Raw genomic sequence first — 6832 nt, forward strand, 5'->3', positions numbered from 1 at the left:
GCTAGATCAAAGATTTATTACTAAACAGAACCAAAAAGCAAGAAACTAAAATAAAATTGGGTTGCCTCCCAACAAGCGCTATCGTTTAACGCCCCTAGCTAGGCATAAAAGCAAGGATAGATCTAGGTATTGCCATCTTTGGTAGGCAATCCATAAGTAGCTATCATAATAGATTCATAAGGTAATTTAATCTTATTTCTAGGGAAGTGTTCCATGCCTTTCCTTAATGGAAATTGGAATCTAATATTCCCTTCCTTCATATCAATAATTGCACCAATCGTTCTAAGGAAAGGTCTACCAAGAATAATAGGACATGAAGGATTGCAATCTATATCAAGAACAATAAAATCTACGGGCACATAATTCCTATTTGCAACAATAAGAACATCATTAATTCTTCCCATAGTTTTCTTGATAGGGGAATCCGCAAGGTGCAAGTTTAAAGAGCAATCATCAAATTCACGGAAACCTAGCAAATCACACAAAGTTTTTGGAATCGTGGAAACATTAGCACCCAAATCACACAAAGCATAGCATTCACGATCTTTAATTTCAATTTTAATTGTAGGTTCCCACTCATCATAAAGTTTTCTAGGGATAGAAACTTCGAACTCAAGTTTTTCTTCATAAGATTGCATCAAAGCATCAACGATATGTTTAGTAAAGGCTTTATTTTGACGATAAGCATGAGGAGAATTTAGCATGGATTGCAACAAGGAAATACAATCTATCAAAGAGCAATTATCATAGTTAAATTCCTTGAAATCCAAAATAGTGGGTTCATTGCTATCTAAAGTTTTAACCTCTTCAATCCCACTTTTACCAATTTTAGCATCAAGATCTAAAAAATCCGAATCATTGCGACGCCTTTTAACTAAAGTTGACTCATCTCCAGTCCTATCATTATCAAGATTCATATTGCAAAACAAAGATTTAAGAGGGGACACATCAATAACTTTTAGATCTTCATCTTTATTCTCATAAAAACTAGAAGAACACGCCTTCACAAAACAATCCTTTTTAGCACGCATCCTAGCGGTTCTTTCCTTGCACTCATCAATGGAAATTCTCATGGCCTCGAGAGACTCATTGATATAATGCTTAGGTGGAATAGATCTAAGCTTCAAAGAATCAACATCAAGAGAAATTCTATCCACGTTCCTAGCCAATTCGTCAACTTTAAGCAATTTTTCTTCAAGCAAAGTATTGAAATTCTTTTGCAAATTCATAAACTCTTTAACACTAGTCTCAAAATCAGAGGGCAACTTATTAAAATTTCCATAAGAACTGTTGTAGGAATTACCATAATTATTAGAGGAATTACTAGGATACGGCCTAGAATTAAAGTTTCCTCTATAAGCGTTGTTACCAAAATTGTTCCTACCTACAAAATTCACATCCATAGATTCATTATTATTCTCAATCAAAGTAGACAAAGGCATATCATTAGGATCAGAAGAAACACTCTTATTAGTAAACAATTTCATAAGTTCATCCATCTTTCCACTCAAAACATTAATTTCTTCTATCGCATGCACTTTTTTACTAGTAGATCTTTCGGTGTGCCTGTCGGTGTCAAAACCGGCGGATCTCGGGTAGGGGGTCCTGAACTGTGCGTCTAAGGTCGATGGTAATAGGAGACGGGGGACACAATGTTTACCCAGGTTCGGGCCCTCTCTATGGAGGTAATACCCTACTTCCTACTTGATTGATCTTGATGAATATGAGTATTACAAGAGTTGATCTACCGCGAGATCGTAGAGGCTAAAACCCTAGAAGCTAGCCTATGGTTATGATAATGTGTCCGCCTATCCGGACTCTCTCCGGTTTATATAGACACCAGAGAAATCTAGGGTTACATGGAGTCGGTTACATAAAAAGGAATCTACACAATTGGTCGCCAAGCTTGCCTTCCACGCCAAGGAGAGTCCTATCCGGACACGCAGAGGGTCTTCGATCTTCACATCTTCATGGCCCATCAGTCCGGCCCATGGCTATCAGGCCGGATGCCAGAGGACCCCTTAGTCCAGGACTCCCTCAGTAGCCCCTGAACCTGGCTTCAATGACGAGGAGTCCGGCGCGCAGATTTGTCTTCGGCATTGCAAGGCGGGTTCCCTTCTTCCTGAACTCCAGAATAGTCTTCGGACGTAGTGAGTATGTCCGGGCCTGTAACATGAATACCAAACACACAACCGTAGAGAGCACAATATTCCACGAGTCCAATCTGCTGACAATCCTTTCGCAACGTGACATCACGCCGCAGCCCGGTTATTATTCGAACCATTCTCTCAGACTGCTGCTTGCACATATTGCGAGGTGATTTTATTGGCACGTCTCGTCGAAGCAGAGATCATGTCCCCTTATCACGGGATTCTCATCAATACGGGCGTGGGTATCCCAACCGCACCATTAACACAGCGCTTGGGAAATAAGCGAGCACCTAGGGTAGGTGGGGAGGCGCATGACCCCTGCTGCCTTTATAAGGAGACAAGGACTCCTCTTTTTCTTTTCACCCACACCTTCTTCTTCCTCTGCTCGTCCATTCTCGAGCTCCAATGCCAAGCTTTCACCTTCTCCGCAAAAACAGTCCAATCATGTCCGGAGCGGGAGGCAAGTGGATGGCCTCCTCTGTTACGAAGGAGGACATCAAGAAACTTCGGGGGGTGGGGGGCGGATACCTGTCCACAGATATCGCGCATCGGCTTCCGGCCAAGGGGCAGATCATTCCTACCCCGAAGCCCCAGGAGAGGGTAGTGTTCCTCTCCCACTTCGTCCGCGGGCTGGGATTCCCCCTCCACCCCTTCGTCCGCGGACTGATGTTCTTCTATGGGCTGGACTTCCATGATTTGGCCCCCAACTTCATCCTCAACATCTCGGCGTTTATCATCCTGTGTGAGGCCTTCCTCCGCATCACGCCCCACTTCGGCCTATGGCTGAAGACCTTGAACGTGAAGCCAAAGGTGGTGGCAGGCCAACAAGCAGAGTGCGGAGGCGCCATGGTGGGCAAGATGCCCAACGTCACCTGGCCCGAAGGCTCCTTTGTGGAGACCGTGAAAGGGTGGCAATCGGGGTGGTTCTACATCACTGAGCCGCGCGACGCCAACTGGGCGGCGACCGCCGAATTTTGATCCGGCGTCCCCATGCGGCTCACCTCCTTGAAAGAGAAGGCCCTAGCCTGGGTCTCAGCGGAAGAACTGGTCGGACTTCAGAACTGTGTCAAAAATATGATAAGCAAGAAAATCAAGCTTGTCAACGTGGTCCAGGTTATGCTCTTCCGCCGGATCCTTCCGTGTTAGAGACGGGTTTGCAATTTGTGGGAGTTCGATCCGGCCGAGCACCAGACGCTGCGAGAGCTCTGTGACACGATGCACGAAGACGTTTGGAAGGTGCTTTTCAAGGCCAACGAGGTACCACCGCCCATAACCAAAAATTGCGGACTCAGCGCAGAACGCCGAGCCAATCCGGTGAGTTTTAATACTTTGCAAGATATGCCTTTCATCGGCACATCCGTGGGGGGCGGGAATCTAAACTTCCCTGCCAATTTTACAGGACTGGGTAGCGATAGCGGAGCAGATCAACTGTCTGGCTCTGCTACCTGAAGATCCAGAAACGCCTCTTATAACGAAGATGCTGTTTTCGGCGCCCTATGAGGTGCCGAAGAAGAAGGCCAAGACGGCGGCCGCGGGGACCCGAAAAGGTCTCCGGCGCAAAGTCGTTTAGGACATGACGTCTGAGGACAACAAAACGGACTCCTCCCCCGAAGATGAGGAGGAGGAGGAGGAGGAGGAAATCCCTCCCCCACCCGTGGGGGGGACAAGAAGAGGAAGGCCGCCACGCACGGGGAGGCCGAGGTGCCCAAGAAGGGAAAAACCTCCATTCCGGACCACTCTACCGCAGCCACCAACAACGGCGAGGAGTGGGAACCCAGGGCCAAGCCCCTGGCTAAGTCGTAAGTATCCGAACATAATACTATTTCCGTTATGTTTGCTTGGTCGCTCCTTAACATGCCAGACACGCACCTGCAGTCCGGCCAAATCCAACATCGAGGTTTCCTCCTCTTCGGAGGAGTTTCTGGACCTGTCGGTGATGAACAGTTATGTTCTTCCGACAGTCTCCTCTCCCAGGGCTGCGGATGACACCGAGGTGTTGTCTCGAAGGACACCGGGCCAAGGGGAGGCAGCTCCGGAGACGCCCTCAGGCGAAATCCCAGTCGCCGGGCACACAGGGGAAAAGACCCCTATGGACTCCAATGGTGGGGCCGCAACCAGACTGTCCCCCAGCCTAATACGGTTCCGGAAACCTAAGTGGTTCCGAATTCAAGCAGGCGACCTCTCCCTAAGGAGGGCGAGCCAACTGTGCCAACGACCTCTGCCCATCTAGAGGCACCGGACAGCTTGCTGGAAGCGCTTCACAGCGCTTCTATTGATGAAGAACACCGTACTCTTATGAGTACAGTTATTGAGAAGGTCCGGTCCGCCAAAAGCGGATTGACCGAAGCCTGCGCTAGCCTTCTAACATGCTTTGAGGTAAGTAATAACATTGTGAGAAAATATCACCGTATAGACAGTAGCCCCTGATGCTCTGTTTGGTGTTCGGAAAGAAAAGCCGAGCAGAGGATCAAATAACAATCGCAGGAGTCTAACATGAATTGTCTTTGTGAATAAGCAGGCGTCGCTGTTGGCTGCTGCCGCTCGTACTGCGGAGGTCGCTGGACTAAAGCAGGACCTGGAGCGGGTCGAGGGAGAGCTCATCCTTGTGAAGAGGCGGCTGGAGGAAAGCTGAGGTATGAAATACCCTGCCCGTGTATTTATTGAGGTCAAATGGTTTCTGCTAATAAAAGCATCATGAATTTTGATAGGGGCCACGACCGAAGTGGTGTCCCTTAAGAAGGCGCTGGCCGAGGCCGAAGACAAAGCGGCCAAGGAACGCGCCGCGCGCAAGAAGCACGAGGCCCGGGTCGGCGAGGTCCAGCAAGAGCTCCAGGATATCGTGCAAAAGTATGAGTCCTTGGAGCGTGACTCGAAGACTCAAGAGTCCGAGCTTGCCAAGGCCCTTCAGAGCGCGCGAGACGCCGGAGCCGAAGCCCAGTAGGCTCGCCAGGAGATCCAGGCGGCCGAGAAGATTGCGGCGGGTAGGGCTTTTATTATGCAAAGCAAGCATGTAAAGGAGGCATTCTTTGTACTTACCCGGATTTGGAATTCTCCAGGAGCATTTGCGGATCTGCCGCGCAACATATCAGATGCCGCGGAGTTCTTCCGAGCCGAAGAAGGGAGCTCAACGGAGAAATTGTTCTGGTCTCAATATCTTGGGACAGAACATCCGATGCCCTTGAGCGACCGGCTGAAGCAATTGGTCGAACTGCACAAGGCAGCCGAACTGGCCATGAAGGACTTCATAGTCTGGCAATGGCCTGCCGAGCCTATGCACAGTAGCTACTTCGGCCTCGTGAAGCGGCTTGTGAGTGCCTGCCCCTGACTTGAGGTCGTAAAGCGGTCGGCATGCATTGAAGGTGCTCGGATGGCATTTGCCCGTGTCAAGATGCACTGGGTGAAGATGGATGCCAAAAAGCTGATGACCGAGGGGCCGCTTGAGGGTAAGGAGCATCGTCGACCCGAGCTATATTATGATAGCGTCCTGGAGGGGTCCCACCTTGTGGCGGAACAATGCATTAAGAATGTAATCTTTGAATGAATGTACTCATTTTATTCTGTAATATGAAACAAGTTCATTGGCGCAATATAATGCTTTTTGATTTAAAATTTTACCTCCTGTGCGGCCGTTTATAAAATCTGAGAGTTGGCCAGTCGTCGGCTTCTGCCCCCATGCAACTAGTACAGGGGTGTTCGGGATAAATCTAAACAATCTTTATCCATGTGTTTTGGTCCTTTAAGGAGGTGTTTAGCGCAACGAACAAGGCAATCGGACTATACAGCTTTATCACTCTCACTTGGCCATAGAAGTTCTACAATTTTAAATTTTGGCGTAGCCCCTGGTATTCGGAAGGCCGAACTTGGGGCGCTATACACGCCTAAACCGGACAAAGACCGATTCTTCGCATGAAGCGGAAAAAATCTTTAGGGATTTAAGACCTCTCGAATAGCGACCAGCTCTCACCGCATCATGACAGTCAGTTTTCGGCTTTCTCTACTGAGGTGCTCGTCCGGAAGAACCGGGACACAATCGCAGTAGTTCTCCCTTTGCTACCCTAGTCGATATAGCGGAACGTAGGGTAACAAGCACGGGAGCCGGGCAACCCAACTATTGACCCAAGACTTGATTCGGAGCTGATGCATATAATGCTATAAGTTCGGGGTGCCGCACTGTTGAAAGTGTTCAGACTTTCTTGCCATGTTATGGGGTACACTGAAGCCCCTGGCGAACTGAACGTACCAGAATGTACATGTGCAATTTGTAATAAATAAACATATAAGGGAAGGCATAAAGTAATAAGCTAACGCTGCAATTCCTTTGAACAATACGTCGACGCATATGTATATGAGTGGTGCAATAAGCAAACAAGGCTATTTAACATGTCGTAACCAAGAGTGAGATGCGTATGGGTATGTAAAACGGGTATATCGATCGTTAGCATAGACCACCTGGAGATTCCCTTTATACGTCAACGCTCCTTGCTTCCTTGGTGTTTCCGTTCCGTGACGGGTCGATTATCAGGTTATCGGAAGAGCCTCCAGAAGAGAGGAACCTGCAAGAGAGAAAAGGGTGAAGGTATGCGGGTCGGGGGCGGTTGAGCCGCATTATGGGCCGCGGTCTAGCTGTGCCTCCGTCCATGCCCATAGTATTTTAAGTGCGTAGTTATGTACGCGCGGCACGA

The sequence above is a fragment of the Aegilops tauschii genome, chromosome 3, assembly GCF_002575655.3.
Source record: "Aegilops tauschii subsp. strangulata cultivar AL8/78 chromosome 3, Aet v6.0, whole genome shotgun sequence".
In the NCBI taxonomy this organism is placed as follows: domain Eukaryota; kingdom Viridiplantae; phylum Streptophyta; class Magnoliopsida; order Poales; family Poaceae; genus Aegilops; species Aegilops tauschii.